Source organism: Mauremys reevesii, linkage group 9, assembly GCF_016161935.1.
Source record: "Mauremys reevesii isolate NIE-2019 linkage group 9, ASM1616193v1, whole genome shotgun sequence".
Taxonomy (NCBI): Eukaryota; Metazoa; Chordata; order Testudines; family Geoemydidae; genus Mauremys; species Mauremys reevesii.
The window spans coordinates 79078808-79101282 of NC_052631.1; the positions used below are offsets into that span (position 1 = coordinate 79078808).

Here is a 22475-nt window from a genome sequence, read left to right on the forward strand (position 1 = left end):
TGGCCCTGCCTCTTCCCCCAGCTCGCCGCGTTCCCTCTCCTCCCCCATCGCTCCCTGCTCCGCAAATCAGCTGTTTCGCGGCGTAAGTGCTGGGAGGGAGAGGGAGAAGCAGGACGCGGCAGCGTGCTTGTGGAGGAGGTGGAGACAGAGCGGAGGTGAGCTGGAGCAGGGGGTCGGGGGGGAGGGGAGCTGCCAGTGGGTGCTGAGCACCCACCAATTTTTTTCCATGGGTGCTCCAGCCCCGGAGCACCCACAGAGTCAGCGCCCATGGTTTTAGGGTTCTTGTATGGTGGTATTCTAAATTCTCAGACACTATGTAGTGTTACATTGCAACCTTCCAGCAAGGGTATTTTATGTTTGTATCTAACTTTTCTGTGTATGCTGTAAACATAACACTGTTCTCACATCCCCATGTACCCATGCTGGACAGTTACAGCTCTTTCAATGCTTCCTCCATAAATCAGTTCCTCCAGCCCCCGGTTAATTTTTGTAACTCACACTCTAGTTTGTCAACATCCTTCTATCTTTAGGTTTCTGGTAATGAAGTGCCCAGAACCCATTGTCCAGCTGAGGTTGTGATATCGTGCCTCTGCATTTGCAGCCTCTAAATTTCAATGCAGTGTCCCAGTGTGGGGCTTAGTGGTTTACTTAGTGTTCAGTGCAGAGTTAATGGTATGGCCCAGAATGAGAAATAATTGTATAGGTTGATTAGATGGTACCTAAGTATCCAGACAGTGACTCTAACACATGGTTGAACTTGGGATGGGAGGGAATAAGAGTGGGCAGGGTGCATGAGCGCACAACCAACCAAGCGTCAAACCGGCCCCTGATGGCCCACAGACTATCAGAAGAGTTAAGGGAGAACTGGAGATCTGCATTTCTAGTTTCCATTTGAGAAGAAACGGGGCTAAGATTTCTAGTGGCTTGAGGCCACACCCAGATTATGCCTAAAGTGTTCATTGAGACTCTTCTTTGTCACAGCAGAGATAATGCTGGCTCAGACTCATTGGAAATCACCTTTCACTCCCTCGGGAAGTACCAGCAAATGTACTGACTGAACCCTGCTCACCTATGGTGCGTGAATAACAAATAATGTATTAATACACATGTCAAGCAGCAGGGATATGTGCAGTATCTTGCAAGCTGAGCATACAGGCCATATCTGCTGCATGCAGAGTACACAGAGGAAGCTGAGTGACAATGCCTTTTATATGCAGAGTGCGTTCTTTCCGCTGCCTGCCTATTCATGTTGCATTCATAGCTCGTTTATTTCACTGCTGTAGCACGCATACCCTCACTCTTGCTGCACATGGGGTGCATACCTGCACTTCCTTAAGGGTCAGGTTATTATGAAGTCGACAGATCCAAGCAAAGAGCCTTCTCAGGCCACCTTTGGCCCTGCCTCCATGCACTCGCATACCAGCAGATCCATGTAACCCAGCCATAACCTCCCCGAATCGAAAGCAGACCGCAAGGAGAGACTTGATGTTTTTCAGATGTTATTGGTGTATTTTGATCTCTCCGTTTATGTAAGTGCCTCCTGAGGAATACTCAGTTTACTCAGAGAGGTGTGTGTGTGCGTGTGTGTAATTTACTGGTCCCAGACAGGGAGGCTACACTCAGAGAGGGTGGCTTCTAGTAGTCAGGGATGTAGCTGTGCATCACCAGCACTGTTGTTTTTGTGGGTGTAGGGATGCCCTGGCAAATGTCTATGTGCACCCGCTTCAGCTAGGGCTCACAGCCCTGCTCTTTCCTTAACTTGCAGGGATAAGCTCTACATGCTGTAGATGAAACAGACTCCTCACATGTGGTGTGATGCAATCAGAGTGGGACTGACAGGCTCCCCTGGTCCAGTCCCCTGCATCTTGAAACCAGGAGTTTTTTCACTAGCCTCTAGTGTGACTTCACCCAGGGTCTATTTTCCCTATATGCTTTGAGCAACAACATGGCCTCCCTTGGAGATCCCACTAGCTTGTGTCAATTTCCAAAATGCTGGGATCAGCTTTAGCCCAGGACTGACAGTGCTGCTTGGAACCAGGCATAGTGTGGGCAGGTGCTCTGCATTCTTGACCAGCTCTGCCAGTGCCCCGCAATCCAGACCTGTAACAGGCCCTGTCACGCACAGATGCTGATCATACTGAAAAGTTCAGCTGACAAATAGCTACCAGGCACCTGACTTGGCTCTGAACTTATGCCTCCAAGAGTTGAAATGTTGGCACGTTCATCCACTGCCCTGCACCTTGATCTTCCCATCACACAGCCCTGGCGTGCTGTCTCCGCATGATGGCCAGGCATTGGGTACACAGGGGATCTAAATTCTCACACACCTCAGATCATTGGCTCCCCCGGCAGAGGGAGCGGTGGAGGCTGGTCTATGTATGTCTGCAGGGATAAACCAGATCTTCAAGAAGCAGCAGCAAGAGGGCAGAAGGAAGGCAAATCTCCGGAGGTTATTTAGTGAAAGTGTTGGTATGTGAGGCTGCTCTGAGCAATGACTCCTGACAGCTGTGTCCCAGGGACAAAGCCCTCCTGAGGGCTTCTCCTTTCTTTGTTTTATTCTTCAGCTTCTCTGGCTCTGGCGAGGGCCCCAAAGGCAGGTGAAGATTCTTTGTTGGATAACACAAACCAGTGGCGGGAGTGCCACAGAATTCTGGCTGTGTGCCCAGCTGAAGCTGGCTTCTGCTGCAGCGGGTGGAGGCCCTCACTGTCCCCAGCGCTCGTCCCACAATCACCTCCCTCCAGTGCTGGGAGGCTGAGGGGAAGGTCTCTCGCTTCACTGAGAGGCACTGACAGCCTCTGTTGCCTTGGATGTTGGATGCATAAAGGTTGAGTGGGTCACCATAGCAACCTGTGTGCAGCAACTGACCTAAAATGCTTTTCTAATCTTTGGTTAACAGGGACGTTCAATGTCCTCTGTCTCTCTTTTCTCTCTTCCCCTTTCTGCTTCATTCCAGCCTCTGGGGTGTTGAGGATTTCGCTCCCCATAGTCACACCATAGCTAGTCTAGCCCTCCTGTCTCCACCCGTCACCCCCCGCCCCCCAACATACACACTATCTGCTTTTCCATGAAGGCAGATGCCTTTCCTAACCTGTCCAGTCACCTCCTTGAATGTTTCCACTTTAGCTCAAAAAGGAACATTAGAAAAACCCAAACAGCATTAGATTATATAATAAAAACACCATCTAATAAATCTTGCCTGGGCCAGCTGCTGCAGTGGGGATTAGGAAGTTTATCCTTGTTTTCCCTGAGGTATCTCCAGAATAAATAACAGGTTCCACTGGTTGAGGCCATGTGCCTTTCCCATATGCAAAGCCTCTTATAACCTGCACCAGCTAAGCTGCACCTGGTTTCCAAACTTGCACAAGGAAGAACCTGGAAGATCCATTAGACCTGCTGTGGTATGCAACTAGTCCCATAGGCCAAGTAATTAGAGTAATAACTGCAATGCACTGGTGGGCTATTTTTCATAGACCCATCTGAAGATTCATTTGTTTAGGCAGTGGTGGCTGCAAGAGACCCAAAGCTCAGGAGCTGCCTCCTTCGTGCTGCTGGATTTCTGAAGGGTTCTGGAGGGAAGGTGCCAATTGAATGCCCTGTGCAAATGGCTGTCAAACAGGTGGCAATTCCCAGAGTGCTGCTGGCATTGGGCTACACAGAGGCTACCTCCCTGTCCTCTAAGCTGGAATAAGAGCACTATGATAGCAACAGTCTGACGGGGAGAGCGGATTAGAAAGGAGCCTTGCGTAGATGGGGAATGTGGTGGGGAATCTATGCTGAAGAAACTCCTGGGAGATTACTCAGAATACTTTTATTGAACCAGCTTCAGTTAATGAAAGACACAAGACCTGAAGAAGAGCTAGTGGAGCTCAAAAGCTTGTCTCTCTCACCAACAGAAGTTGGTCTAATAAAAGATATTACCTTACCCTCCTTGTCTCTGTCATATTCTGGGACCAACATGGCAATAAGAATATCTTAGAAGACCTGAGAAGACCTTCTCTGCCAATAAGGCCCTCACCAAAGCCAGCACTAACTCAATCTCCACCCACTCTGCCTGTGAGACCCTCCACATCCCATCAGCCCATAATGCTGGAGCCACAGTGAGCACTGCTAAGTATAACACCTTCTCTAACATCACCTTGGCTGGCTATCTCCACTACTATCAGCAAAAACTTCCACACTTCAACTCATAACACCAGCCTCCCCAGTTAGCTGGCACCAGCACTTCATCTACCAACATCCCCACCAGGCAACAAGCCATCAGCACCAATGCTACTGTCTGTGCTACCTCCCGCCATCCCCAACAACACTGACAGTGCCATCAGGGATACCTCTCCACTAATGCATGGTGGGAGAAGGATGTGGCCAGGAGAGGATGGAGGCAAGTCAGTAAAGGAAGGGGAAGGAGGAAAGGGCAGGACAGAAGAGGCCACCACATTAAAGAATTTTGGGCCCCTGCACTGTGGAAATTGGGGGCCCCTCTACCTTCTCTCAAATTTGAACTGGGCACCACCGATCCTCCCCCACTTCTGGTCATGACGGACGAATGGCCAGGTCAAACCTGAGAGGTGTTCTGACCCCATGCACCAGATCACACTGCCACCCACCCAAATCCAGTGGTTGGGCCCCACCCTGAGATGGGGCCCTGTGCAAGTGCACCAAGTGCGCGTTGGTTAATTTAGGCCTAGAGAAGGGATAGAACCTTCCCCTTTGAATTCAAATGGGATGATGCGTCTTGGGCTTTGCTTTCAGGAAAGCTGCAGGGCACTACGTCTTTTATATGCCTGATTCCCTTGCTGTCCTGCAGGCTCTCTCAGACCCTTGCTGCTGATAACTGGATTTGTTGGTGGCCTCGACCCAAATTCACAGAACAGCATTTGAAAGTAGGGAAGAGAAGGAGAGGAGATCAGGATATGCTAAAATCAGCAAACAGTGATCTACAATTGACCCACTTGTGTGACCCATGCACCATGATTCCCAGCATAGAATCATACATTATTAGGGTTGGAAGGGACCTCAAGAGATCATTTAGTCCAACCCCCTGCTCAAAGCAGGACCAATCCCCAAATCCCTAAATGGCCCCCTCAAGGATTGAACTCACAACCCTGGGTTTAGCAGGCCAATGCTCAAACCACTGAGCTATCCCTCCCCCCATGAAATGCACCATCATGTGCTGAGTGAAGGGGACTACTGGCATCCTGACTGCAATGTGCTACATTTAGTACAATTAGACATGCTCCTTGGCCACTTGGAAAATTTGCCAGGTACCCCTCGCCTGAGCAGTATTTGGCCACCCTTGATTTAACTTTTCAGCCTTCCCTACTCCTGTTTCTCTTGGGACTCAGCACTGGTAAATTCCACACATATTTAAAAGCCCCAAAAGAGCGGCTGTTTCCAGAGATTTCTGTCAGAGGATAAAACCTGACCCCCTGTGCAAAGTCATGATGCCCACCAGAGGCATTCCCCCTTCCCTGTGATTGGGGGTTTCAGTATCCTGCCAACAGGACAGACAGCACCATGGCAAAGGGGCCTGCCCCATAAAATGCAGGCTGGGTGGAGTCCTCCAGTACTGGTGAAGCCTGTGAGGCAGGCTCAGAACATCTGCGAGCATGGCCCAGCTTAACCAAATCTCCTCCAACCTCTGTAATAAAGATTCTGCTCAGCTTTCTCTCCCTCTAGTTTCAGTTTTATAGCCAAAATGCCCTCAGGAAGCTGAAGAATAATCTCAAGAGGTGAAGGAAACAACCAGGACTGAGGCCCATCCACCTACACCTCAGGATGAGTGAAAACCATTGGCTTATGGAATGAGTGGAGACCGAGAGATATTGCTGCCACTATTTCTGAACTGCCTTTGATTCACCTCAGGCAGGGGGGAACGTCAGCTAGGGAAGTGGACCCCAGCCCAAGGGGTTCCTCCTGAGTCACCGTCAGATGATGGTCTCTTGTTTCCCTTCCTATAGTCCTTGTTCACTTGATAAGGATCAAGTCTGCCTAGACTTTCAGCTGTGAGGGGGAGGCCAGGTAACCCAGCCCCAGAGCCAGCCCTGCTGCTTCTTCTGCTGGATGGCAGCTACTTGTGGAAGCTCCTTGCTCTGTGGAGAGCTGTCTGGGAACAGCCATTGTATGAGGCTGGAGACTGACAGAATCAGGTATCCTATGATGGTTAGGCCACTGTGTGTCCTTGGCCTGCCTCAGCTGGGGTAAGGAGAAGGCTGGGATGGAGGGTGTTTCTCTTTCTGATGGGCTTTCCGTTCAGAGAGGTGTGGGGTGTGAAATAGTCAGGGAACAGCTGAGGGGAAGATGAATGGATACTCCAGCTTCTGCAGTGCTGGGGATGGAGAGCCTGGGGCCTTTCCGGTCAGGTCTTTGTGTGTAGCCAGTATGCAGGAGTGATGAAAAGAGTGATAGGACCTCAGGGGTGAGTGCATCTCACAGATTCTGGGATCCTCAGTCAGTCAGGCTCCTTAGGGTATCCCAGAGAATATTCTTATTCCCCACAATGTCCATCCTTTAGTCCCCCCACCACCCTGCCCTCCTGGTCTTGCATCAGATAAACCAATCCATCTAATCAAGAAGGGCTGAATGTGGCTCAGAGCAACTCGGATTGGGAGCAGAGAAGGTCACTTGAGCAACATGAGATGCTTCCCTTTCCAAATGCCAGAAGTGTGTGGCTAGAAGCAAAAGGACCGGGGCCAGGATTGGGAGGGAGCCTAGGACCTTGGCATGGGATGTGTGTGTGTGGAGGGAGCCATGGTGTACATGACTCTCATTTCCCATAGAGGAAGGATGGTCCAGTAATTGGACACTAACCTAGGGATTAGGAGACCCTGATTCAATTCCTTGCTGCACCAGAGACTTCATTTGTGATCTTGGGCAGGTCACGTAGGCCTGGTCTACCGACATAGTGAGGTTGATGTAAGGCAGCTTACATCGACCTAATTATGTCAGTGTACATGCTACAGCCTTGTCCTGCCAATGTAAGAGCAGTACTACACCAACAACATAATTCCATCTCCCTGAGAGGTGTAGGGCTTATGTCGCTGTAATTAGGGTGACACAGTATCTGCACAGACTGTGTCTACACAGACACTGCGTTACTTACACTGGCTGCTGGCTGTCTTCTCAAGAGAGCTGGGCAGCTAGATCCCGGATGTCCCGGGTCCCCGCTCCCAGCTGTGCTGCACCCTCCCAGCTCTCCACTCAGGGAGGTGACAAGCCTGGGTGGCTGCCCCCCACCTGGCTCCTGCTCCCGAGAGCCTGGGGGGCAGCTGGGCTCCCAGCGGGGAGCTGCGTGGAGCTGAGAGCCCTGGCTGTCAGCCCCCCACATTGCCCCTTTTCAATGGGTGGAAGTGTTCCTGGTGTGGCCTGTTAACTTAAGTCTGTAGTGAAGACATACCCTCAGTCACTCTGAGCCTCAGTCCTGCATCTGTAACATGGGACTAATGGCACTGCTCGACCTCACAGGGGTGTCATGAGGATAAATAGAGTAGAGATTGTGAGGTGCTCAGATACGACAGCAATGGGGGTTCCACAGATAAGTTCCATAGATAGATGTCACTCATTCTGGGCTGCAGCTAGACCCTCCTTCTGGTGCCAGTCTCCCGCTTGGCTTTGTGGCCATGCATTTCCCTGAGAGATAAGGGGCTACTCTACTGAACAGGCTAGAGTGGCCTGTTGTCCCAGCACACAGCAGCTCCCAGACAGGATACCAGATGTGCTCATCATGACCACCAGGGTGGTCATCATGCAAAGCCTCTCCTGAGCTGCTTCTCTGATGGCCTCTCTCCACCCCCTTGGGGCCAGGGCACAGCCACTCTGGTATCAAGAGGTTGGGGCACCGTTGTGAAGGGCAGTTATTTACCTAGGCAGCACCCAGATTCCAGCTCAGGTTTTCTACTCCCAGGAGTGGCACCCAGAGGGGGGGAACAAATCCATCTGGGACTGGTCTCCTTTGTTGATGTGGAGAAGGGAGCTGGGCTCAAATAGCTGTAATTACCCTGGCTTCCTTTGGACTCAGACCCTCCTCAATCCTGGTGGGAAGCACTGAAGGAGTCTTAGATTTCAGCCGGGTTTTTTTCGTTTCTAATTCTTGCAGGCTGGTGTAATCCTCCTGAGTGAGCCGAGCGCCAGGTTCTTGCTGGAAATTGGCTCTTGTTGCGGCTCTGGGGTCTTTGCAACATTGCTGAGCCAGAAAGAAAAGAGAGACAGCGATTCAAAAGGAAATGGCATTGGGGAGGCTCCGGTCTCTTTCATCAGGGTTGGGGGAAGGTAGGTGGGGTAGCCCCCTGGGCTGTAAAACAGCCCAGACAGCATCTATTGGGGGTGCAAATAGCCCAGAATCCTGACAGTGAGCTCAGACTCTGTCTGAACCCATCCCGAAAACATGTGTCAGGGAAAGAACTGCTGCAGGGGACAGCTGCCAGAACAGTGCTGAGGGGAACAGAGATGTTCCTCTCCTTGGAAACTTGGTCTGTGCGCGTCCCTGGAATAAAGCAATGAGCCCAAGCTGGAACCTTTGATCTTATTCTCCCTTCACTCAGGTACCCTATCATGGTTCAAATGAAATGGAACCTGGATCAGAACCATCCCTGGACCAGAAAAAGCAAAATTCTATCAAGATGAGATTTTGCAAACCAAAAACCCATCCCCCATCCATCTGTACAAGAAAAGAGGGGGCAAAGGGAAATTCAGAGCAGAGAGCAAGGCGGGGAAATCAAGAGGTAAAGGAGAGGAGCAGACAGATGAGGAAAAATCAGAAATTGAATCCAGCCTGAAGAGATGAAAGGCAAAAGGAGAGAGAAATGGCAGTGAAATAGGGAGAGAAAAGAACCAAATAAACGGGTGTGCGTGGGAGGTAAAGAGGGTGTGAGGGGGAGGGAGAAAGAAGGGGACAGAATAGAGAGAGGAGAAAAATTGGGGCGGGGGGAGGGGGTGATAGTGCTGGATAAGTTGGGAACGCTCAGCCACAGCCAGAAACACTAAGGCGGCCGGCTGTGCAGTTTATTTCAGTTTGCAATAATGAGAGGAAAGGGCCTGGAGGCCTTCCTGCAGTTCCTGGTCATTGTGTGGATGCCAGTGCCCTGCTGCCCATCACTCTAGGAAAGTGGCTCTTAGTGCCTTGCACGAAACAACTGTCTGCATTCTGTGCGTGTGTGCGTGCGCTTCATTCCAAAGGCTGAGTCCTCCAAACTCAGACAAAGCCACGGGAACTCCGTCTCCTTTAGGATGGTCTTTGCTCAAGAGTCCCTTCTGCAAGACAGATGAGTTTGTGGCAGGATTTTCTACCTACTATTACTGTGCTCGTCTCCGTAGTATCTGGGCAATGATGAAATCCCCATCTGGGATAACGGTGAGTCTGTGTGTATGTAGAAAATGTGTCTAGTCACCTGTCAATCTGTGGATGATTGGCCTTCCCTTAGCACGCAAGTGAATGGAGACTATGGGAACTGACCTGGGACATGGATCTGGCAGTGACAGTCGGGGAGCTGCCCTATTCCTAGGGCTCAGCCAGCAAATGAATTACTTCAGAGTCCAAGGATCTGAGGGCAAAGGTGTCAGGTGAAACTCATCCTGCCTCCACAGAAATCCAGCCAGCTGCTCAGTACTGATGCCACATTCCTTGCTCATGAACTTACTAATCATTCACATACAGGGCTGGCTCCATACATGTGGAGGGCAGACATTACCACTGGTCCATCAGCATTGCTGGTAGTTCTGAAATACACGGACACACGGAATGTGTACTGTGTTCTCGGGTCCCTGGGTGCAACATCCTATTGTTCTGGGGACAATCCCATTGCCCTCAGCAAAGTTCCATGGCAACAAAATGGACACTGAGCGCACTCGGGGCACACACCAAACCATACACATCAGCATCTTAGCCTCTCTGAACAGCCCCAAAGTAACACCGAGTAAGAGTTTAGGGTGGGAAGTGAAGCTGCAGAGGGCACTTAAGGAGGCAGAATGAATGAAATCTGCCCAAGACACTAACTTGCTCTTCCAAAAAGTGCCAACTCCCATGACGACCAGTTAGAACCTGAGTTTTATATCTAAGACAGCATCTCCACTAGCCAAGTGTCACCTCCCCTCCTCCCCAAATTCCACAGCACAGTGCCGGGGCACTGGGGTCAGCAGTAACTCACAGGGAACAGGGCCGCCTGCTGAATCGTCAGCACCACTCCCTTCCGCACCTTTGGACTTGTTCTAAATAAAATACTGATTTACAGGAGTGACATGTAGAATTAATTCAACTATCAGATTATGTAGCAGGAGTCTAAAAAAGACATGACTTCGAGCCTCTGATCAGCCTAGCAAAGAGCTGCTTAATTCAATAAAGAATTTGGACTCCGGTAATTATTTACTTAAAAGGCAAACTTGCTAAGGGACCTTGAGTAATGAATGAATGCATCATGAGTGGTGCCAAGTAACAGAGCAACTGCTGAGCAAGGCAGGATACTCCAGAGGGACAAAGAGAGAACACAAATACCTACCCAGCCAGGCCTTTTGCTCCAGTACGGGGCACCTGCCGGCTAAGCAAGGATGAGCTCCCCCTTTCCCCAGCAGGAGGAGAATGGAGATGTGTGAACAGCGAGCTGAGGAGACTGTGCAGGGTGGGGAGAAGCCTTCACAAGGGAATGGTTCTGAGCTCTGCCCCCTCCTCCCAGAAGAAAGGAGCCAGAGAGTAAGGAATGGGCCTGGGCCTTTCATTGCAACGAGCCCAGGCCCACTTTAAATTTGTGCCTAGAGTGAAATTGCAGTATATTGAAAGGAGACTGGAGTCAGGCTCACGTAGTGTGTTCTATCTAGAGCCATTGGCTGCATTTCCAGGGCAGGAATGCGGGCCTGTGTCACAATGCTCTGTGCCAGCCATTGGGGGAAATAGAAATGAGAAACGTGATCCTGGTTGGGCGTGAGAGGGAAAGTCCCCTCACCAGGCTCAGGACAGCCTGCTGGCAACAAGGCTGAGAGGAATACAGGGCTGATGGGTTGGCTGCGGAGCTCTCTGTCTCCCCTCACACTATTCCTTTTCCTCTCTGTCTCTATTCCCCGCACTCTATTCTCTCCCTCTCCCTCCTCAAGTCACCCCTCTCTGAGCCCATCTGTCTCTTCTCCCTTCTCCCTTTTGCTCTCTCTTTCACACATCCTCATTCCTCTCATGGGCTCTGGCTTTTCCTCTCCCTCTCGCTGCTCCACTTTCTCTCCTTGCTTCCCCCTTCCCTCCATCTCACACCTACTCAAGCCCCCACCCCACATTCCCCCTAGAGAAGACCCATCAGAGCGACCCTGCCAAAGCCTGACGCCTCTGCCCTCTCCTCCATTACTTTCAATAATAATCCTCCTGCCTGCTGGGCTTTGCTGCTCTTGGAAGCCAGGAGTGGAGCTGGAACTTTTGACAAGTAAGGCAATACTCTGTCAACAAACGCAGCCTGCGCAGCTGAACAAAGCCTGCACTGTCTCCATCAATGGCCAGCTCTCCCATTGGAAGTGCATCGCCTAGCATGGGGTCAAGGGGAAATTAATCCCAGGCTGAGGTGAAAGGGTTAATGAATGCTGATTTTACAAACATTGGCAGTATCCTTCCCCAAACTAATAGAGGGATAATTAGCCCTTAATAAAAAGGGAAAACGAATCCTCTAGTCTCTGGCAGAGTAGCTGAGTGGAGCAAAGAGATGGCTTTCCTAAAGTTCTCCTGGGGCCTCGAACCAACCCCCTGAGCTGCCTGTGTCAAGCCTACAACGTATTGCAGACTTGTGGGATAGAAGGGTTAGTTCTTCTTTAAGACTGGTGATAAGGTTGCTAGATGATTTATTTCATGCCCACAGTGCAAACTAAGATAACGGCAATGAAATATCATGCTTCAGGGCTGATTGTCTGTGGGGTCAGGATGAAATTTTTGCCTCGTGTACTGCAATATCCAAGTATTAATGGGGATTTTTCACCTTCCTTGGCAGCATCAGCTACTGGCCTCTGCTGGAGACAGGTTTCAGAAGCACCGGGCCAATGTCCATCCAATATGGCCCGGAGCTGAGACTGGATTAATGACACATTGCTCTTCTCTAATACCTGCCATCTAATCTAAGGATCTCAAAGTGCTTTGCAGACACTGAAGCATTTGAACTAATCCTCACCCACCCACCCTGTGAGGTAGGTATTATTAGACCCATTTAAAGCTTGGGAAAAATGCAGAGAGATTAGTGTCAGAGTTGTCAGAGCGAGGAACAGGAGCCAGATCTCCTGGTATCCAGTCCTGTGCTTTAATCACTGCACTAGACCTCGCTGCATGGGAACTAGATGCCCCAGTTGTCTGATGTGGCCTGGCATCTCCATTACTCCTGTTACTTCAGGCCCAAATAGATAGTGGCACAAATTTGGTTTTCTCACTGTTTTTTGGAAGAGGCCTGTTGTGCTGATTTGGGGGCTGATTTGGGAGGCTGGTACCTGTGCTGGGAGGAGCAACCACGTGAGCCCTGGTGTGGCAATCCTGAGCTGGAAAGAAGAGGCCTTTAGTCTGGTGGAGACTTGCATGTTCCCCCACCTCAAGGGGGCTGGGGTAAGGAGACCCTCTAACACCTAAGCCGCCTGGGGGCCTAAAATGGAGTATGAGCCTGTCATGATGAATACGAACCATCCTCTGGGCTGTGCACCCATCCCCTTGTTTTTATTTTTAATCCTTCCCCCTTGTAGTATCGTATCTGGGCAAAGAGAGAGAAACAACCTTTTTCACCCCAAAGTGAATAAAAATTCCAGAATAAAGTAAGATCAAAGCTAATTAATTTGAGTTGATTGTAACTGGTGGCTTTTTTTGTTACTGTACAGCGTGGGCTGTGTTCCTCTCACCGTAGGAATTTTATACCCTATCATCTACTATCCCATCTCCGAATCCAGGGGGAAGCCTGTGCCCAAAGAAACCTGGGCAATGCAGGGTCTGTTCTTCTCTCATTTTGTCTCTTTAAGGGCATCAGGCAGCTCCCCTGTTCCTCTGAGAGCCATGAAGTTCACAGTTAAGGATCCCCCCACCCCGGCCCCAGATAGCACACAAGCACTCAAATGCATACGCCCTGACCATTTGTAGCTCACTGTGAGAGGAACTTTTTTCCCTCCAGTCCCAGTCAAACATCCGACTGTTGTCAGGAAGAGCCTGCTCTGTGTCTAGGATTATTTCTCTGGGATATTCTCTCTTTGTTCTTTGAAGCTTTGCAGTTTGGAGGATGATCTGAAGTGTCTTCAAGGGTCTGGGGTTGGGGCTGGAGGGAAGAGCTTCTCTAGGAATTTCTGTGTATCTCAGCTCTTCGCCTTCCATGCCAGTCTGTGACTTAGACACACAGAGGCAGCCGCAACAGTAAAAACATACCAGGGCAAAATGAAGTTCCCCAAATGCCAGGAGACCTCACCAGAGGTTTGGGCTGAAAGACAGATGGGCCCAGCCCTAGAGGCTGAGGAATGTGGATCTGCTGTTGTGGTTCAGGTTCACCTAGCAGAGAAGGGCCTGAGGCACAAAGTTTGGATCCAGACCAGACCTGTATTCTCCCAAAGTTCCAGCGCTCTGGATCAGGCTCATCTCTGCTCTGCTTATCATCATTCTTTGAATCTGCAAAACCAGTGCCTGGGTGTTGAGTGACTCTCCTCCCCTCCAGCTTCTGGAGCGGTTGTGGAAACCGAACAAATGAGAGAGAGGGCTCCAGTGTGAACTGCCAAAGCTCAGTGTCGGTTTCCATTGTAAAGACCAGTCAGGCATGGAGTTTTGGCAGGTTCTCACAGGCTTTCCAAGACCTCGACTCCCCCTCTCCCCCCAGCCTGTCTCACATACTGAAGACGCTGGCCAGACAGCAGGTTGTTTCATTGTTGTTTGCACTGTCTCGTCAGAGCTCTGAACCAAGTGAATTCTGAATCACTTTTAATTTGTAAAGTGAGTTTCAAAATGCTGCAGGGCAAATTCTGCCAGCTTTACCTCCCTGCCACAGTAATCCCCTGGGGTACTAGCCTTGAGGTACACAGCACAGACGACTCTGATGGGCCTGGGAGAGTTGGACTAGACAGCATGATGTCCCAGCCCCACACCTCCCACACAAACACCATAGCACATGTATACACAATCATACTGCACACTCTCTCTCACATACACAGCTTGCTCACACCCTCAGCAAATAGGCCTTTCACACAGTTGTCACACACTGACACCCACACATCCTCTGCTCCTGGGCAGTCATGTCTCCCAGGAAATAGAACTGCTCCTGTGCTTCTCTCAAGGAAAAAGTCAGGTGTTGAGAAGGAGCTACAGAGCAGGGGTCTAACTGGGGTGCATGTGAGCTGTGGAGAGGACCCAAAGGAGTCCAGCGTAGTCTGTTTCTCACAAACAGGAAAGGAGACAGCTGAGAATTTATCCTGTTTGACCCCCTTTTCAATCACTATGGGCTTTTTAAAGAGACACTGTCACATTATAAATCCTATATATTAAAAAATCCCACCAGTTTCCTTTCCCTGTGTCACTAACCACCTCAGTAAAGCATAAAAAGCTGATTTACTTCCCAGTCTTGATGCTGTCTGCATACTTTTTTCATTTCTCTCAGGTGGGATAATGAAAGTTTCTAGTCAGTTTGCCTCCCAGATTCTCTTGCACTAACCCAGTGCTGCCTTATTTAGGTTGCAAACACTGACATGGGAAAGTTATTTGTTCAAACTGTTGTTTCCACTGGAGGTTTCTTTTCTTTTCAAAGAAAAAGACGGGACATACATTTGTTAGTGATAGTTTTGTTCCTACTTAGTTTGCACAGATTGGACCTTATTGCATCTCCTGTGCTGGGCACTAGCCTTGTTGTGAGTCAGGAGGGAGTTTGTTTTTACATCGCCAGCCGACCCTGGATTGGCTGGAGGCTTATGGCAGGAGGGGGATTTTGCCTGCTCTGGTGCAAAACATTTTTATAAACTTTGAAAATGTTTTTGTATCCAAGTTTAACAATGCAGGAGAGATCTTGTGATTGAAGCAAAGGACTTGGAGTCAGGCCTCCTGGTTCCATGCCTGACTCCTCCACAGACTTGTTATGGAGCCGTGGGCATTTCACTTAATCCCTCTGTGCCTCAGTTTCAATATCTGTAATATGGGGATGGTACTGACAGAACCCACAAGGGGGCTGTGAGTTTTAATCATTAATGTTGTAAAGCACTTTGTGATCCTCCAATGGAAGGCACTAGAGACAGGCAGAGTGATGTCATTTCCCAATGCCCTCCCCCCCCCCCCCCGGAAGGCAGGACTTCTGGATGTAGCCAATCAGCATTACTGTGGGGCTGTCACATCATTCCCAATGGGCGTGGCATCAGACAGCAGGGAAAGACACTGGCTTGATGTGTTATTGTGACTGCAGAGAGAGTGTTGCCTTCTTTCTCCCTGATTCTAACCTGTACCTGCAGGGCATCTGACCTGAAAACCTCTGTCCTTGGGCTCTGCAGGGGGGAGCTTTGGGAGTGGTGCACCATCTCCTGGCCAAGAAAAACCCATGCAGCTTTTGAGCAGCAATGCAGTGGTGTGTGTGCGGGGGGGGGGGGGGGGTGAGCAGGGGTATTGCTCTCTCCAGGGATAGGGAGGAGATTGGCGGGTGGGGTGACTCGCTGGCTAGAAACGAGGGAGAGGAAATGTCAGTGGTACCGTGCTTGGCTGTAAGACCCCAGAGGAGAAGGATTCAGACCAAGATGGAGCAGCCCTCCCCTGCCCTGAGCATGGGTCCCCCTTTCCGTAAGTCCCCACCCCCTGCTCTCAGCCTTCGTCTTCCTAAGCTCCCCCAAGTGCACGCAGTGCTGCCTAATGTGACCTGGCAGCTGCTGATGCCTCCTCCCTGGAGGGAAGCCGCGGTGCTCACTGATGTGATTCAGCCTGACATCCCAGCCATGTTATATAATGGGGCTGCTTAGGGTAAGTGCAGGGGGCCGGAACTCACCATCCCCACTCCTCCCATTCTTCAGTGCTAGGCTGCAGGAAAGATTCATCTGCTGATGGCTCTAAATAATTGAAAAGGGTCCGGGATGGATGGGTCGGTGCTCATCCCTTGTGGGGAAGGGGAGGTCCTTATGCTGCATGGCCCAGCACTGTGAATGGGAGGAGCTTGTTCAATGGGTCCTGGCTAACAGATATGACCAGCTGGCCCCATGACCTACAGGCCTCCCTCCCAGAGCAGGGCAGCTGGGTCCCAGGCCCTCAGGGCCCCCCTGGGGTGGGGTGGCTGGGATTATCTGAACCACCTGTGGCTGTCTCTGGCATTGGCAGAATGGTCCCAATCCTCCCAGCTGGCTCCTTTGCTTTGTCTCCATCCCATCAGGCCTGCAGGCTGTTCAGGGAACCCTAAATTATCTTTCAGTAGGGTGTTGTGGGACAGCACCTGGTCATCATGGTGGTTGGGTTGCCACTGGGTGGTGATGTGATGACTCTGTCAGGTCAGATTAAGGGAGATGCTGATGTGGGCAGAGCAATAGGAGCAGGGGCTAGGAAACGCCTCTACCTGCTCCATCGATAGTGACTGTCTTTGACTGTCACTGTGATTCTGAGAGCGGAGCGGGAGTTGGTGGGACAGCCCAGGGGTGGGGGGGGGAGGGCTCCCCTTTGTCTCCTCTTTCTTTATTCTGAAGTTTTTTCTTATCCCACCCCCAAACTCCCATGAAGCAACCTCATTGCATCTTGTGGCTGGAGCTTGGCACCCGGTGCCTGGAACGTGAGCCCCACTGCGGACCGAGTGGGCTCTGGCTTGCTTCTGGAATGGAGCTGTGATTGGGCACATGGCTCCTGCTGCCACGGCTGGCTCTCCCGGCCGAAAGCCTGTGCAGTGAAACGGAGCCAGCAGGGACAAGCTAGGCCCTGAAGTGGCACAAAGAACTGGCATATTTACTCTCTGTGCATGTTTAACAAGGGCGATGCAGTAATGGGTTCTTTACAAAGAACTGTCACCCACCCAATCCCACGGCCCCTCCCACCACCTATCTGCTCTCGGCTCCTCCATGCTGGCGTGCAACCCCTGCTGAAGAACCCCCCTTCCCAAGGAGGCTCGGTTCCTCCTGGGCTCAGTACCTGGGCCTCCTGTGCACACTTCTTACTGGGACACTGGATGTGTTGCCTCAGCCCTTAGCATCTCTCTAGTAAGTCGCTCTCCCCCAGGGTTGCTCTGTTCACATAGCAGACATGACTATTGTAGCAATGGCATGGCCACTGGCCGAGAGTTTTCACTGCATTTGTGTGTGTGTGTGTGTGCGCGCGCGCAACTGTTAATTGCTCTTGTGCCGTACATGGAGAGCCCCGCTGGCTGGGACTCCGAACACCAGTGCCGAGGGCACAGAGAGCCAGCAATTTGTCTCTATTGTTTAACACTGACAAGGTGCTAGATCCTTAACGAGGAGACAGCCCTTGCTCCAAGTGATCACAGTCTACAAGCCTAGAAAAGTTCAGGTCCTTCCACCAACAGGCCAAACCCGCCGTCCATCGCAGAGCACTGGGGCCAGATGAGGGGAAGAGGACCAGGGCTCCTTGCCACCAAGATGACAAATGAGCACCAGTGTCGCAGGCTGATTCCAGATGTGGAAGAGCGTCTCTCCGTCTCTTTCCCCATTCCCTTAATGGAGGGGATATTGAGTCTGAGCAAGAGCCTCACCTGAGAAATGTTACAAGTGCTGAGCTTCCCTGGAAGAGGGGAGGGGTGGGGAGGGGAAGGGGCTCTGTGACAGAGACATGTCAGGCCAGCAGATGTGCCTCTCTCGCTTGGCTGGCAAATAAAATGGGGTTGTTGGAAAAAGCAGCTGGTACCACCTGGAAAACTAGGGGAATTGGCCTGGTTTGGAACAATTTGGCTTCTGTTTTCCACTGTTTCTGCCTTCCCCCCTCCATCGCACCATACACAGGAGACATGGACCTAAAGTGAACCCCAGCTGCAAAGACTCCTGGACATGGGAGAGTCTCTATAGCTGCCTCATTGCTTGCCATCGTATCTGTGCACTGGATCCACACTATCTCTGTAGTGAACCCCAAAGCAGGACCCTGGCTGCTGATTAAGTCAGGCCTGTCTCTATGTCATCTCTTCCTGTGGCCCATTGCCTGCTTGTGACATCACAACTGGTGGTCATGGAAACTATTATGAGTCATACCCAGAACCGGAAGTCACACTACACCCTACCCACCCAGCCTCCTGTCAGGCAGCTGAATGTCCCCTAAGTTTGGGGATCCTGGAACATGCAGTGGGTTGCCTAGCTTGGCACCTGCCCCATTCAGAGCCCTCACTTATTGTCCCTTGTGACTCTCAAAGATGGCAATAGCTAGGGGTGAAATCTAAATACTCTTGCAGCCTCGTACATTCAGTAACACCCCTGAAGAAGCCCATGAGGAGGAGTCACTGGATTCTCCTCGTCAGCCCAGTGAGGCCCTGGGCAGAATTGAGATGGTTCACCAGGGAGGATTGGCTCTAGGTGCAGACCATGGCCTAGGAACTAAGAGACTGCAGGGGTGGGTGCTGGATAGGGAACGTAGCCCTAGGTAGGGTCCAGGGCCCAAGTCTGAAAGAGGCAGGCAACCCCCAGAACACCAATGGCCTCTGCTCCAGGACTCTTGCTTGTTCTGTACCAAGGTGTGTCTATGTCCAGGTCCATGTTGCTCTTGTATCTATACCAATGTCCATGCCGTCTTCTGCCTCTCTGAGTCTGTCCATGTCCGTGCTGTTCCATGCCCATGTATGTGGGCAGGTGAGCAAGATCATACTGCCTGCTCTGGCAGCAGGAGAAGCCAGGCAGGGAGGGAGACCAGCAGTGACTCAATATGAAGATCAAAAATAACAGCAAATAGAGTCGGGAGGGACTTCGCAGCCCAGAAAATGGCATTTTGTGTAACCCTGGCCCCGTCCCTCCAAGTTTCCTCAAGTCTGAGAGTTGCGCTTGAAAGGGAACCCACTCCTGCTCAGCAGAGCAGCTTGAAAGTGGCAGGAGATGATGAGGGCAGAGCTTCCCACCAGGAGTAAACTGTGAGAGGGGCTGGGGGAAAACGGTCTGTTCCATAGTCCCCTGCTGGAGGCTTCCACCTTCCTAGGTGGTGACCCCAACAGTGTTTGACGGGAGGGGGCTCCCCCAGGGTCAGAGACTGGAAACCTTTTCCCCACTCTGCCTTTAATTCTGGGTTAAGAGTCGGGTGACGTTATTTAACGCTTAGCATTCACAAATGAAAACTTTCGTTTTAATGGGAGACTTTCTTCTTAAACCCGTCCCACCATGGCAGCGTGACTGGGGAGGTGATGTGCAATGGGAATCACGTACAAGTCACAGCTTTCTGCACATGAGTGAGCGTCAAGGTGATGGGTATGTCTGTGAGCATGCATGAAAAATGCATGAAAAATGTAGTTATGTGAATTCTGCCCCATGTTAGTGTGTGTGTCACAAAGCACCCCCCCATGTCGTTGAGCAGGAGTGTGTAGATACATAAAATCCCCCTGAGTGTAGAAATCTCTTGTGTGACAGGAAAGATCCTCCTGCGCTGACCTAGTGACTGGCTCCCAAGCCCTGCCATGCCTGCTCTCCGTCCGTCCACTGCTGGGGTCAGACGTGACATCACCTTTCAGCAAGGTGGCCTAAGGGAAATCATGGGAACTACCAGATGGCACCATATTGCAGCCCAGTGACCGGTTCCTGTACAGGCCTTTGCCAGTGCCACAGGTAAGACTATGAGAGTGGCAGCCACGTGTCTTCAGCATAAATCTCCAAGCACAAAGAGGGCTGTAGATGAGAAATCATCCATGAGCCACAGCATATGGTGAAAAGGCTGAGGGGACTGGAGGGAAGGGAAGAGCCTGTAGAAGGTCAGGGTAGCTCTCAAGCCCCATGCAGTACTGTACATGGTGTGCAGAAGATGGTTTCCAACCCGTGCTTGCTTTTAAAGCTGATGCAAAAGGCCACCTTTTACAATGATTTATAGGCAGTAGACTAGCATTATAATCCCCATTTCTTTTTCCTCCTTTTGGGGTTTTGTGTTGCACCCTTCAGTCTTTAGGAGCACAGAGATGATACCATGCAGTGCAATCCATGTGCATCCAACACAGCCTGTGCCCACTGTCTCCACAAGGCTTGCTTTTGATAAACGTTGGTCTTCTATGGGTCCTGAAGTCCTCCACTTGCACATGGAGAGAACGTGCCATTCTCCATCATTGGTCAAGGGCAAGTACACTATTTTCTGTGTTTCAAGCTGAAAAATGTCACTATTTCAAATTGCTCCCATAAAACAAAAGTTCTGTTGGCAATGACTGGAATGAGACACCCCCGTGAGCTGTTCTATTGCCAGTCTGTAGAAAAGAGCCGATTAGGGTTAAAGTTCAGCGTGGAAGTGGGCCCAGGTCACCTTGTTGGGAGGCAGGCTATGAAGTTCCCAGGAGTTTTGGGAGGATCCAGGGTTCTGACCATAGTTAGCTTTCATGTGCTGGACAATAAGGAGCTCCAGGGAGACCCCAGGCAAGAGTAGCCTCTATTTCCCTAGGGGTGGGGCCATGCTCACACTCCTAGTTGGCTCTGGCTGGGCCTCTGAACAAGGTAGATGATGTTCCATCCTGGGTTAAGACTGAAGGCCACAGTGTGCAGTCACCCTGCACAAGAGCCCCAAGTGAGGCTCAAATGGAGAGACTCCGTAATATACCATGTCCATCTATGTGTGTGAGGATGTGTGCATACACAAATGGTATCTGTGTACACAGGGGCGGCTCTAAGTATTTTGCCGCCCCAAGCACAGCAGTCAGGCAGCTTTTGGCGGTGAGGTCCACTGGTAACGTGGATTCGGCAGCATGCCTGCAGGAGGTCCGCCGGTCCCGCGCCTTCGGCGTATCTGCCACTGAATTGCCGCTGAAACCGCAGGACCGGCGGACCTCCCGCAGTCATGCCACCGAAGGCAGCCTGACTGCTGCCCTCACGGGGACCGGCAGGGCGCCCCCCGCAGCTTGTCGCCCCAGGCATGCGCTTGCTGTGCTGGTGCCTGGAGCCGCCCCATGTGTACAGCTGTGTATGTGTGTCAGAGTGTCTGGGTGTGCGGGTCACTCTGTGCACCAGGGTGTGTGCGTGAGTCTCTCTCTCTAGATGAAGCTATGCTTTGTATGTCAGTGCCATAATTCTGAGTATGGGCATGTGTATGTGACCAGGCATATCTGTGCCCTTGCTGGTGTGCTGCCCACAGTGACCGTGAGGGTCATACACCTGCCCTTTGCCATCCAAAGCCTCTGCTTTTCATTCTGCCCCTCTCATTGGCATTTCTCTGACCTGCCAGCCTCTGCAGCCTGCTTCATTCCTTAATGTACAGCTTGGTACTACACAGGCTCAGAGGCCCTGTGCAGCTGCTCTGCTTAGTGTCCCATCCTTGGTCTCTTCTGCAGCATTGTGCTGCCAAGTCTCCCTTGCCAGAGGAGCCCTGAACAGATGGAGGCACTTGGTGACCCCTGGAGCTCTGCATGCTCTGGGAGGCAGTCGGGAAGAGGCCCTTAGGGGACTATTGTGCTCTGTCTGTTTGTTTGTTTTTAGTCCATTCTGCAGAATTCAGTGGAACCAACTCTGTACCCGGTGCCAGGCGTGGCTGCCCGCAGAGCCTGCTGGCCTCTTTCCTTGAAGAAAGCAGTTCAGCCTGCTGGCCACCAGCCCAAATGCTTGTGGTTGTGGACTGACCCAATGGGCTGGACACAGCCGCTCCTACACAGTTGGGTTTTGGAGCCAGCACACAGATCCCGGGCTCAGGAATGGCTGATTCGGGGATCTGCAGTGAGTTGCTTGTTTACAACATGGATTGATATTAGGACAGTTTAGATTTCCTGAGCACTGATGCACCTTTTACTGCTGCCCACAAAGCCCAGCATGCAAGTCGAAGCTAGCCAATGGCTAGCTAGCCAGCTAAGCCCTGCACCTCCCCTCCCCAAGAGATAGGCCCCTAACTCTGAGTTTCCAGCTGGTGTGTAGCTCTGTGTATGATTCACAAACTGGGGAAGATTGGCAGCCAAATGCCTGTCCTGGGCAGGGCCTGATTTGGCAGATGTGCTCATAGGCTGCCTAACTCCACAAAACAGCTGGGTTGGCAGGAGGAGGAGCTCCCTTACAACTTCTAACCTAGTAGTTAGTGCACTCGCCCAGGGTGAGCGACCCCAGTTCAAGGCTCCACTTCCCCACCACCTGATGGTGCTAAGTGATTGGCCGCCTCTCAGGAGAATGACCTAACCACTAGGATAGGGGTAGGCAACCTATGGAACATGTGCCGAAGGCGGCACGCGAGCTGATTTTCAGTGGTACTCACACTGCCCAGGTCCTGGCCACCGGTCTGGGGGGCTCTGCATTTGAATATAATTTTAAATGAAGCTTCTTAAACATTTTAAAAACCTTATTTACTTTACATACAACAATAGTTTAGTTATATATTATAGACTTATAGAAAGAGACCTTCTAAAAACGTTAAAATGTATTACTGGCACGCAAAACCTTCGGCACACCACTTCTGAAAGGT

General features: G+C 51.2%; 1 long non-coding RNA gene across 1 annotated transcript; it reads left to right on the forward strand.

Annotated features, from left to right (window-relative positions):
• The first annotated feature begins 18155 nt into the window (after window positions 1–18155).
• Window positions 18156–20292, forward strand: LOC120372356. Its single transcript, XR_005584922.1, has 3 exons — window positions 18156–18591; window positions 19472–19666; window positions 19994–20292. It is a non-coding gene; the product is annotated as an uncharacterized LOC120372356 (long non-coding RNA).
• The last annotated feature ends 2183 nt before the right edge of the window (window positions 20293–22475 follow it).